Below are 11,057 nucleotides of genomic sequence, written 5' to 3' on the forward strand. Positions count from 1 at the left end.
CGTTGAACACCATTTGTGGCACTGGGTACGGGAGAACGGTCCGCCCATAGGCACGGACAGTCCGCGAATAGATCAGATCAGGCGGTTAAAACTCCTATTTGCTCGCGTGTTTAGCCCTCTAATCATGCGGGAGTTATTGGAGAACACCTAGGAACAGACCTAGACCTTCCTTTTTATATATTTGAAGCGATACGGTCGATTGAACAACCAACAATCGATCAAACAATCAATTTACCTTCAATTCTTTACCTTTTACCCTAGGAGTAGACAGTAACATAGATCTCTTCCTCGAATCTTCACCTCTCTCCAACTCTACGTCGTTTAGAGGCGTCTTGGGTGGCCTATCGATCCCAAGACATACCCTAGTGTAAGACCCAAAATTAGTAAAAAAAATTATAAGATAAATAAACAAATATAGTATTATAGTGCTTTGGGAATTAGGTAAAGAGAAAGGAAATTTGTAATAAAGACAACTATGGTTAGAGATAAATATGAGAAGGAGAATAAACTTAAACTAGTAATATTTAAAATAATATGGTTTATATTCCCATTTGGATTTCAATTGATACACTGGGAAACCTAAGAGATAAAGTGGGGTATAAATGTGAGTTTGAATAATTGAATTTGGAATAGGAAAAAAAGGGAGTGAAAATTTCAACTGAACCATTTATTCCTCCCATAAATAAATAACAAGGAAAATAATAAATAATAAAATTGGAAATAAAAGTTGTTTTGTTTTCATTAGGAATATGATTGACATTTGGGAATGGGGAAATTTAAATCTGAAATGAATTGGAAATTTGGAAAGGAAAATAAAAAAAAATAAAAATAAAACAAAAAATAAAAAGGAAAAAAAATGAATACCTCACTCTGTGCCTCGCTGGGTCGTTTTTGGCCAGATCGGCCCACACGCACTTTTTCCCTGCCCCCATTCCCGCGGCCCAACCAACTCACGCGTTGACGCACTGCTGTCTCTGCTTTAACGTGTGGGCCCCATGGATCGGCCGTTCCGCGCGCATGCGCTGACCGGTTGTCTCTGCCGTGTGGCCCCGCCTGCGCAACTCCGCACTGAATCGTGCCTCACGCCGACAAGTGGACCGGAGCTGTCATCCCCCAGCTCGCGTAACAAACATCCACAGATCACCAACCACGGGCGCGCGAATTTCGCGGGCGTCTCTGCCGATCCCCCCTTCTGTGGCCTTAAATTCATGAGCCGGAGCTCGTTCCCCTCGTGTTCCTTTCATCAATCATATCCCTGGTACCGTGAGCAGGGGGAATTGGGGGAAAAGTGAGTACTCGCGCCACTGTCGAGGAAATCCTCCACCGGCGGTGTCGGGTCCTCGGTGACTAGTCTGGGCGCTTCTTCGTGTCCCCAAGAACTCCCTCGTGGCCCCGGTGCGCTGAGAAGATCACTAGGAGCCCTTCAATTTCTCGCCGTCGTTCTGGGCGCTGCCGCGGGCCACTGTGCCGCGGGCCACTGTGTCGCGTGGTCAGTGCCTCTGCACCACGAATTTGGTGAGATTCTCTTACTTTTCGATTTCGCCATCCTTCTCGGGTTATTGCGCGCCCTTCGATTTGGGTTTGGGGATCACTGTAGCCGAAAATTGGAGGTCGCCGGTGATGTCGCGCCGTGGTTGGGTGGCGGCGCCACTGTTTCACTGGTGTGGGAAGAAGAGAGCTCGTGTGCCTTTGATATGTCATTGGACAGTCGCGATTAGATCAGGGGCGTACCCCTTCGTGGCTCTGATCCGTGCCATCGATCTGGCAATGGACGGTGTGGTATAGGTCATGTACTCATGAAAACCCTGGCCGTAGGATTGTGATCCAACGGATAATGAGAGCATACCAGTTCGTTTAAATCATGGTCTAATCCGGGTCGTCGATAGTTGATCGGTCGGCTCATCCGTATCCGTGCCTCTTTAGCCACACCATCTTACAAAATAGCCCCCTGAGTATTCACTATTGAACCCGCCGTCCCCACAGGAGTAGCCTGTGTCTGGGTTATTTTGTGAGTTAAACCCCGACCTTCTCTTTATTAGTGCGCCCAGCCCAGGAATTAAAGAAAATAGGAAAAAGAGATTTATAAATTGATTTTGAGTTTAGAAATAATTGTAAAACTTCTATAATCCATAGAAAATTTATATTAAGTCCAAATTAGCCCATTCCAGTTCCTATAATTTTGTAATATTATTGTTTATCATTTAGTGTCACTTTTTTGACATAAAAGCCACATTAAAATTGTTATCTTAATTAATCTTGTACAAAGCACATAGAATCTTTGGAAATCCATAACTTAAAAATCTATAACTCCAAAATTAATAATTCCTGTTCCTGTGATCTTATTTCAATATGTAGATTATTAATATGTATTTTTCGTATATGTTTGGTGTAATGTTAATTTTGCCTATACACTGTTTGTTTGTATTGCTACGACTAGCGTGAGGCCACGAGTCATCTGAAAAGCAAGTTGGTACCTGGAATCTCAAGTCCCAAGCAAGTTGTGTCCTTGATCACTTCTTTTTACCTAGTCATGTTCTGATTAATCATAATGATCTACATAGGTTAATTTTGATGGGACCCAATAGGTTACCCTAGTTTGTCTATCTTTATGCCTTGTTTACCACTGAACTTTTTGGGTAGTACTTGCTATTGCTATATGTGGTTTTGGGTATAGAGATACACATTATTTATTATCATACTTTTATTATCAGTTGTTATTTACTGTTCATGACAAGATCATTATGTTAATTGGAACATGGAGCGACCACCCGGGAAAACAGTGCTACCACAAGGGTTTAATGGGACGCCCTTGGCTGATTAATTAGGAAAGCTAGTGGAGGACTACCTTACCCGAAAGGGGCAAGGGCAGTAGGGGAGTGGTCAGTGTAGGGAGGTCCTTGGTTGATTTTGCTGCGATGGCGGTCAGGCGAGGGATCCCTGCATTGGAGCTTCATATAAACTGTAGCGGCTTTTCTGAAGCTAGTGGAACTTTGTAAAGGCCTCGTAGTGTTACCCTGTCTCGCTTCCTTGGTAGATGTGTATGGGGCTCATACAACCCCGTGGCAAATGGTTAACATGACTTGTGGGTAAATATGCGCAACCTCTGTAGAGTGTAAAACTGGTATACTAGCCGTGCTCACGGTCATGAGCAACTCGGACCCTCACATGATTAATTTATGGAACTTAAATTCAATTTGTCATAAGCATTGCATCGCAGGTGTTGTTATTACTTTTGTTCTACTACTTAATTGGGTTGGTATTTACTTATACTTAGTAATTGCTAATAAAATTTTGACCAGCTTTAAAAGCAATGCTCACCTTCAACCATCCACTTTGGTAAGCCTTACACTTCACGTGAGCTTCCACCTTTGGCGAGTTCATGCACATTATTCCCCACAACTTATTGAGCTATGAACGTATGTGAGCTCACTCTTGATGTCTCACACCCCCCCATAAGAGAAGAACAGGTGGTTCAAGTGGAGCCACGTATCAAGGAGTTCGATTCGATCTAGGTGGCGTCTCCCAGTTGACTTGCGCCAAGGATGATCCTTAGTTCGTTTTATATTTATAATTTATTTTGTAAGTCTTCCGCTATGTAATAAGTACTCTGATTATATAGTGACATTTATCTCTATACACTCTGTTATTATATATGTTGTCTTCTTTGGCGCATGTATGAGATGCACCCGGCTATGTTCTTTAAAACCGGGTGTTACAGAAGTGGTATTAGAGGAATGTTGACTGTAGGACGCAACCTAGATAAAACTGGACAACCAATATTTACTTACCTCTGCTACTCTGATTCTTTCTAAACTTTTCTTAATCTATTCTTATCTATTTCCGCTTTACTCTGATTATTCTTATCTTTTCTTTCTAAAAGACAAATGTGGATTTCACACTTTGAAATCCTGTACCTAAAGTGACCTTTAGGACTAGTAGACCTACTCTTAGGAACAAAAACAAAACTATTTTTATAGATATCTATGCACTTGAATGTTTGTTCTTATGATACTTGTCTGATTTGGATCTTTGATTGAGTGTGATGGGTTGTGGAGTAATGTCCACAATTACATCTGCATATATATCTAGGCGTAATGGATAGTATTTATAAAATAACTAGACAATCTAGATTATTCCCATTAAAATGTATCTAGTATTCCATATCTATCTCATCTTGACAGATTCTATCCTACCTTAGGACATTCACCTCATACAACTAGTTACCCCAGTCTTGACATAAAACATCTGGTCAAGCCCTGCCTGTTGGGGACTTGTTCTCAAATGCTAAGAGTTAAGAACAAGGCATCATGAAAAGTGTTAAATGTTAAAGTCCTTCGTCCTTCGAGACATTATTTCCATTCGGATATAATGAATTCCGGACGAAGGTTGTGAAGGTAAAACCTTCGTAAGCACAATAAATGATGAGGAAGAATTCATATACGAAATACGAAAAATAATATAAACATTATTATCAACTTATTTTTATTTGCATTACCATATCCACATTAACGAATTATAGATGTACCTTCGGTTTGAAGGAAAGCAAGGGTATAAGCATGATGCAAAAAGCGAATGCCAAGTCCGCGTGAACAGTATGGGAGTACTGCTCATCTATTTATAGGCAAGGGATGCAGCCCATGTAAAATTACATTCATGCCCTTTATATTTGCTAATAACTCTATAGTAATTCTTCGAGGTCTAATTTGCCTTTTCATCTTTAAGTCGGTTCCCCTTTTCTACTGTCATGCCGAAGCTTTCCTGCGCACAGCTTCGTGATCACCTTGTCCTTCGTCATAATCATCTTTCGTCTCACTCAGGCTTCGTCCTGACCATGCTCTGTGTGCTCATGATCCTAATCCGAAGATACTTGTTCACATATTTCACTTGGAAAACATTGTCAAATCATGTTTTTGAGGACCTTCGGAAGACGAAGGCCCCCAACAGTAGCCCCTCGCAATATTAATTTTCTAGAATAATAAATTCAGATTGCGAAATGGACGAAGGCCTTAAGCCGAAGGTCCAAAAAAACACCTTCCCTTTGCTAGAATAGCAATAGTCAATGACAAGTGGGGCCCTACCACTTGCGACGTATTGGGCGTATAAATAAGAACGCACCGCGAGCACATTTAGCACACTTTCTTGCCGTCGGCTCTTGCCTTCCTAATTTTTAGCTCTTTGCACACCAACGCTTGCCTGGCTTTTTAAATTTTTAAGCTTTGTCTTTGAGAGCACTTTCTTAGCATTTTCGAAGATGTCTAAAGACAAGAAAGATGTCGCTGAGTCGAAGCTAAGCCTTTCCGAAGAGATGAATCTCGGCTTCCTTGAATCAATAGCAAAGACAAATACAGAGAAGATTACTAGGGAGATTTTAGAGGGTTTGTCTGAAGACACTGGTGACAGTGACAGCTATGATGTGGAAAGTGGTGGTGAAGATTCCGAAGATCGACCTTGGCGACCAAGCCATGCAGTTTTTGGAAAATCAGGCATTAAACAAAGCCATCTTGTCAATATGAGGGGTAGATATTTTCGGAATTTATCTATTGTGAGGGCTGACGAAGGAGAGAAAACTTGTCCGACTCCTGAGGAAAATGAAGTCGTGATATTCTGAAGCTTCTTTAAGGCTGGACTTCAGTTTCCTTTGAGCAGTTTCGTGGTAGAAGTTTTGAAGATATTTGAAATCTGCCTCCATCAAATTACTCCCGAAGCAATCATAAGGATGAGAATCTTCGTATGGGCCGTGAAGAGCCAAGGTTTGGGGCCAAATGCAAAAAGTTTCTGCAGTATGCATGAGTTATTGTATGAGACGAAACCATGGGGTAAGGAGCAATATCACAACAATTTTGGTTGTTATAGTTTCGGTGCTCGCTCTGGGTCAAGCTGTCCCGTGCCAACTTTTCGGAAGAGATGGCCTGGGGACTGGATGAAGGAATGGTTCTATGTGAAGAACGACTTGAAAACGCGAGAAGATATTAAAGATATCATTATGCGCCCTATCTGGCAGCGCTTCAGCCTTCGGAAACCGAAGGTGGAAATTGACGAGGCAGCCGAAGAATGTCAGAGGGCCTTCGGCGTGGTTTGCTCTTTCATCGAGACAAGGGATTTGATCCAAGAACACATTGCCTTCAGAGTATGGCCGCTTGCAGAAAAGTGGGAAATGCCAAAGGAAACCGTCAGCGAACCTAACGAAGGTGGACTAGTTAGGTTAAAATTCACCTTCAAATATGGAGATAAGTTCGTCGAGCCAGATGATGACTGGCTGAAAAGTATTGAGGCCATAAGCGATGAGCTGCTTGGGCCATACTCGAAGGCAGAAGATACTGCACTGTCCGCAGCCTTCAGAGGCCGAAAGAAGAAAAGGCTGAACCGAGTATTTGATGCCATTAGGTTCGTATATCCTGACTACCGTTGCCCAACACGGGGTCAAAAAAAGGAAAGATACGGCTTCTGCGAAGGAAGTTGCTTCAGCCGCTCTTAGTGAGCCAGCGCTGAAGAGGAAGAAGATAAAGGTTCTTACGCACCGGCCATGCTATATTGAACCGGCCACAGTGCCCGAGTTTGTCGGTGAATCTTCTTCGGCCCCCGAAGCGAAGGAGCCGACTCCCCTGCCGGATATTGAAGAGCCGGTCATAATGCCGGAGATAGAGAAAATAGAAGAACTGAAGGCTAAAGAAACAAGGTCATCTGAAATTTTAAGTCCTTCAACAAAAGTTGAAGTACCAAAAAGCCAAAAGGGTCCAGCATTGACCCCCAAAAGGAAAAGGATGGTTAATGTACTGGATGTATTGGAGACAATAAAGTCTTCAAGCACTACTCCGAAGAAAATTGTCGAAACTCCCGAAGTGCAAATCGAAGCCTTTGGTGCCGAAGCTTCAAAGCACCAAGCTGAGACTGAAGCTGGGCCTTCAGAGCCCGCCAAGGTGGAATCCTTGGAAACCAAAGAAACAGAAGCAACAGAACAAATTTTAACTGAAGAAACTGGCACTGCCGCCCCCGAAGCATTTTCCGAAGCTTCCAATTATATTTTACGACATGCTTCAGGGAAAGAGTTGAGTGAAAAAGAAAAGCAAGAGGCTCAGTTCTATGCCCAAAAACTGAAATATCCAAAGGGGGCGTTGATATTCAACGGCTGCGGAGAAGAAGACTTCTTGTATTGTCTCCCTGATAGCAAGGAGATTTCTGTTTGTCGGGAGATGAGCAAAAGCTTCGGATTCCCAACACTAGAAGATGGGCTCTCAGTGTTGTCAAAGAACGAGCTGACCGACAGCTTAGCGTACAATAGTTTAAAGGTGAAAAAATGAGATCTTTGTATTATCTCTTGAAACCAAAATTTTTCATTTGCTTAAACTTATTAACAAACACATTTTTTTCCAGGGTCTTATTCTTAGCAATGCCCTCAGGGCACAAAAAGATGCCGAAGACGAAGGGTGTACCATAGCCTTGAGTAACCTTCGTTCCGAAGTAATTGAACTAAGGAACGAAGGTCTCGAAAAAGATAAAATATTACACTCGTTAGTAAATAAAATAAAAGAAGACAGAGCTGCTTTCAAAGCTCAAGCTGAGGCTCAGAAGCGCGAAATTGAGGATCTTCGGAAACAGCTAGTCAGAGCTAAAGAAGAGTGCACACTTGAAGAAACAAAACGAGAAATTAGTGAACAATGGGCCAATCATTTAGAAAAAAAACGTTGAAGAGCTTCGTGCATCCAAGAAAAAGTGTTATGAAAAATCTATAGAATGTGTTAAGAAAATAAGAACCAGCTTCGCCAGCGTTGGCACATTCTCAAGTGAGGAGAACTTCATAAGGTATGACCCCGAAGGCCCAATTGGATGGATCAGCCACGAAGCTGAAGCTTTTAAAGAAGTTTTGAATAGCCGTGGAGACATATGTGCCTTTTCGGGTGCCAGGGGGATTGCCACTATTTTGGAGAGGAAAGGCTGTGACCATGTGAAATTCTTGGCACAATCCGAAGCCGCCTTATCCTCTAAAGATATAAAAGACTCCTCGGCCGAAGCGAGCCTGGTCGGTGGAAAATTTTTCACCGACATCTGGGACAATGGTGGCCGGGAGATGGCCCAAGAAATTATACGAAAAAGCGAGAAAGGTATTCATGACGCTAGAAAAGTAGCAGAGGCCGCTGAGAAAACTGCGGATCTCGAAGGGCAAATAGGTATTAACTAGTAGTTTTTGGCTCTTTGTTGTAATTTTTTGATTTCGAATTTGTTTACGCTTTGTAACACAGCCACACTTTCTCCTCCCTCAGAGCCTGCCGAGCCATCGGCGGACCCCCACGTGAAGGGGGACGACAAAATTAGAAAAATGGCCGAAGCCATCATGGATAAAGTTGTTGATCAGCTACTAAACGAAGCTGCAGAAGTAGTTCTAAGGGAAGATTAGATGTTATTGTAAAAACATTTAGAATGTAATGTTTGTTGAGGAACATGTGTAATATTTTGTAACTTTGAATGTAATATATAAGCTATTTATGGTTCTATTCTTTACGATGCATGAAACTTCACATACATACCGTTTTTGAGCCTTCGGCGAAAAAACACCTTCCCTTCTTTTCATGCTTCGTAAATAATATCTGTGTTTTCATAAAATCAGTAACCAATCCTCGTAAAATCAGTAACCAATAGATCTTTTCATTTCAGAGTTTGATGAAGGTATAGTTCTTCAATAACTATTTTTGTGCCCTGGCACTATTTCTTCGAAACAATCTTCGAATATCAACATTGAAACCCCCTTCTTGCGTCGTTGATGCAATATGATGTATGATTTTATGCTATGCAAATGATGTGATGATGTGATGTTATGCAAAATGATATTTGCCGAAGATCGACGTTTTTTCACTGCAAGCCTCCCTTAGGAGCTTCTTCGCCTTTTACTTCAGCGGAATCAGCGTTTATTTTTTGTTGTAAGCCTCCCTTAGGAGCTTCTTCGCCTTTTACTTACAGCGGAATCAGCGTTTATTTTTCGCTGTAAGCCTCCCTTAGGAGCTTCTCCGCCTTTTACTTTCAGCGGAATCAGCGTTTATTTTTCGTTGTACGCTCTGCATTCCCTTCGGAACGACTTTTGAGCAGAAAACTTACGTTGCACTCCCTTAGGAATGACTTTTTGTTATTTCGAAGATTCACCCCGTAACCATAAGTTCTTATGCTTCGGCAACTTTTTGGACTCCGTTATTCTATGGAGAAGGTATACTTGTACTATAGCAAAGGCAAAGCTATTACAAGAAATTGAAAACGACAAAAAACACTTAGACTTTCAATAATTGTTCCTTATTAACAAGAAAATGATACTGAATGCAAAAACTGCTGCCGAGGTAGGATATTTGTCAATAAATGTGCTTCGGTTCTGGCACAATACTATTAACTGTGCGAGCTTCGGACTCTTCTCTGAAGTCTCGTTGGTGTTGAGTATGCTGACTCCCTTCTGGCTGCTGGCCTCGTTGCATTGGTGGTGGAGGTGGAAGCTGTTGCCAAGATGCCTGAGATTGACTTGCCGAAGCAACAGAAGCTGCAGGGTGGTTACCCACATACTCTGGGATATAAGGCGAGTGGTACGAAGCAGTATGCATGACTTGCTTCGGCTGGGTCTGTTGGGCTGCAGCTTCTGCTATTTCTTTTTGTTTCTGAATGGTGACATGGCACATCCTGGTGGTGTGGCCCTTGTCCTCACCACAAAATAAGCAATAAATTTTCCTTGGCTGATCCCCAAATCTTCCTCCGAAGCCCCTGGCACCTCTGCCCCTTGGAGCTGGAGGCCGAGGATAACTCTGCTGCTGCCCCGAAGCCTGGGAAGCCTGGGAGGAATATTGCGGCCTCTGATGTTGGCTTCCCCTGTCATCATTCTGAGTGGAATGAATCGATCTGACATGTCTAGGATGAAACCTCCCTCCGAAGCCCCTAGCTATTTCGGAGAATCTGTAAGCTTCCTCCCTTCTCTGTCGAAAGTCATTGTCAGCGCGGATGTATTCATCCATCTTCTGAAGCAATTTCTCCAGAGTCTGAGGGGGTTTCCTGGCAAAGTATTGGGCTGAAGGTCCCGGCCGAAGCCCCTTAATCATGGCCTCAATGACAATTTCATTGGGCACCGTTGGCGCTTGTGCCCTCAGACGTAAGAATCTTCGGACATACGCCTGAAGATATTCTTCCTGATCTTGGGTGCACTGGAATAAGGCTTGAGCAGTGACCGGCTTCGTTTGAAACCCTTGAAAACTGGTGATCAGCATATCCTTCAGCTTCTGCCATGACGTGATTGTTCCTGGCCGAAGAGAGGAGTACCAGGTTTGTGCAACATTCTTGACAGCCATGACAAAAGACTTCGCCATGACTGCAGTATTGCCACCATAGGAAGATATTGTTGCTTCGTAGCTCATCAGAAACTGCTTCGGATCTGAGTGGCCGTCGTACATGGGTAGTTGAGGTGGCTTGTAGGACGGAGGCCAAGGTGTAGCCTGCAGTTCTGCTGACAGAGGAGAAGCATCATCAAAAGCAAAATTTCCATGATGGAAATTCTCATACCAGTCATCTTCGTTGAAGAAGCCCTCCTGATGAAGCTCTCTGTGCTGGGGCCTTCGGTTCTGCTCATCTTGAGTAAGATGGCAAACTTCTTCAGAGGCTTCGTCTATCTGCCTTTGCAGGTCAGCTAGCCTAGCCATCTTTTCCTTCTTCCTTTGCACCTGTTGATGGAGCATCTCCATATCTCTGATCTCTTGATCCAATTCGTCCTCCTGAGGCGTTGGACTGGTGGCCTTCCTCTTCTGGCTTCGGACCTCCTGAAGAGAGAGGGTCTCCTGGTTGGGGTCCAGCGGTTGCAGAGTTGCAGCCCCTGTTGCTGAAGCTTTCTTTGGCGGCATGACGAAGGTCTATGCTTGCCGAAGGTGTTCGAAACTCAAAAAGTGGAAGTGAGTTCACCGGTGGTGGGCGCCAATGTTGGGGACTTGTTCTCAAATGCTAAGAGTTAAGAACAAGGCAACATGAAAAGTGTTAAATGTTAAAGTCCTTCGTCCTTCGAGACATTATTTCCATTCGGATATAATGAATTCCGGACAAAGGTT

Source organism: Zea mays, chromosome 4, assembly GCF_902167145.1.
Source record: "Zea mays cultivar B73 chromosome 4, Zm-B73-REFERENCE-NAM-5.0, whole genome shotgun sequence".
NCBI lineage: Eukaryota > Viridiplantae > Streptophyta > Magnoliopsida > Poales > Poaceae > Zea > Zea mays.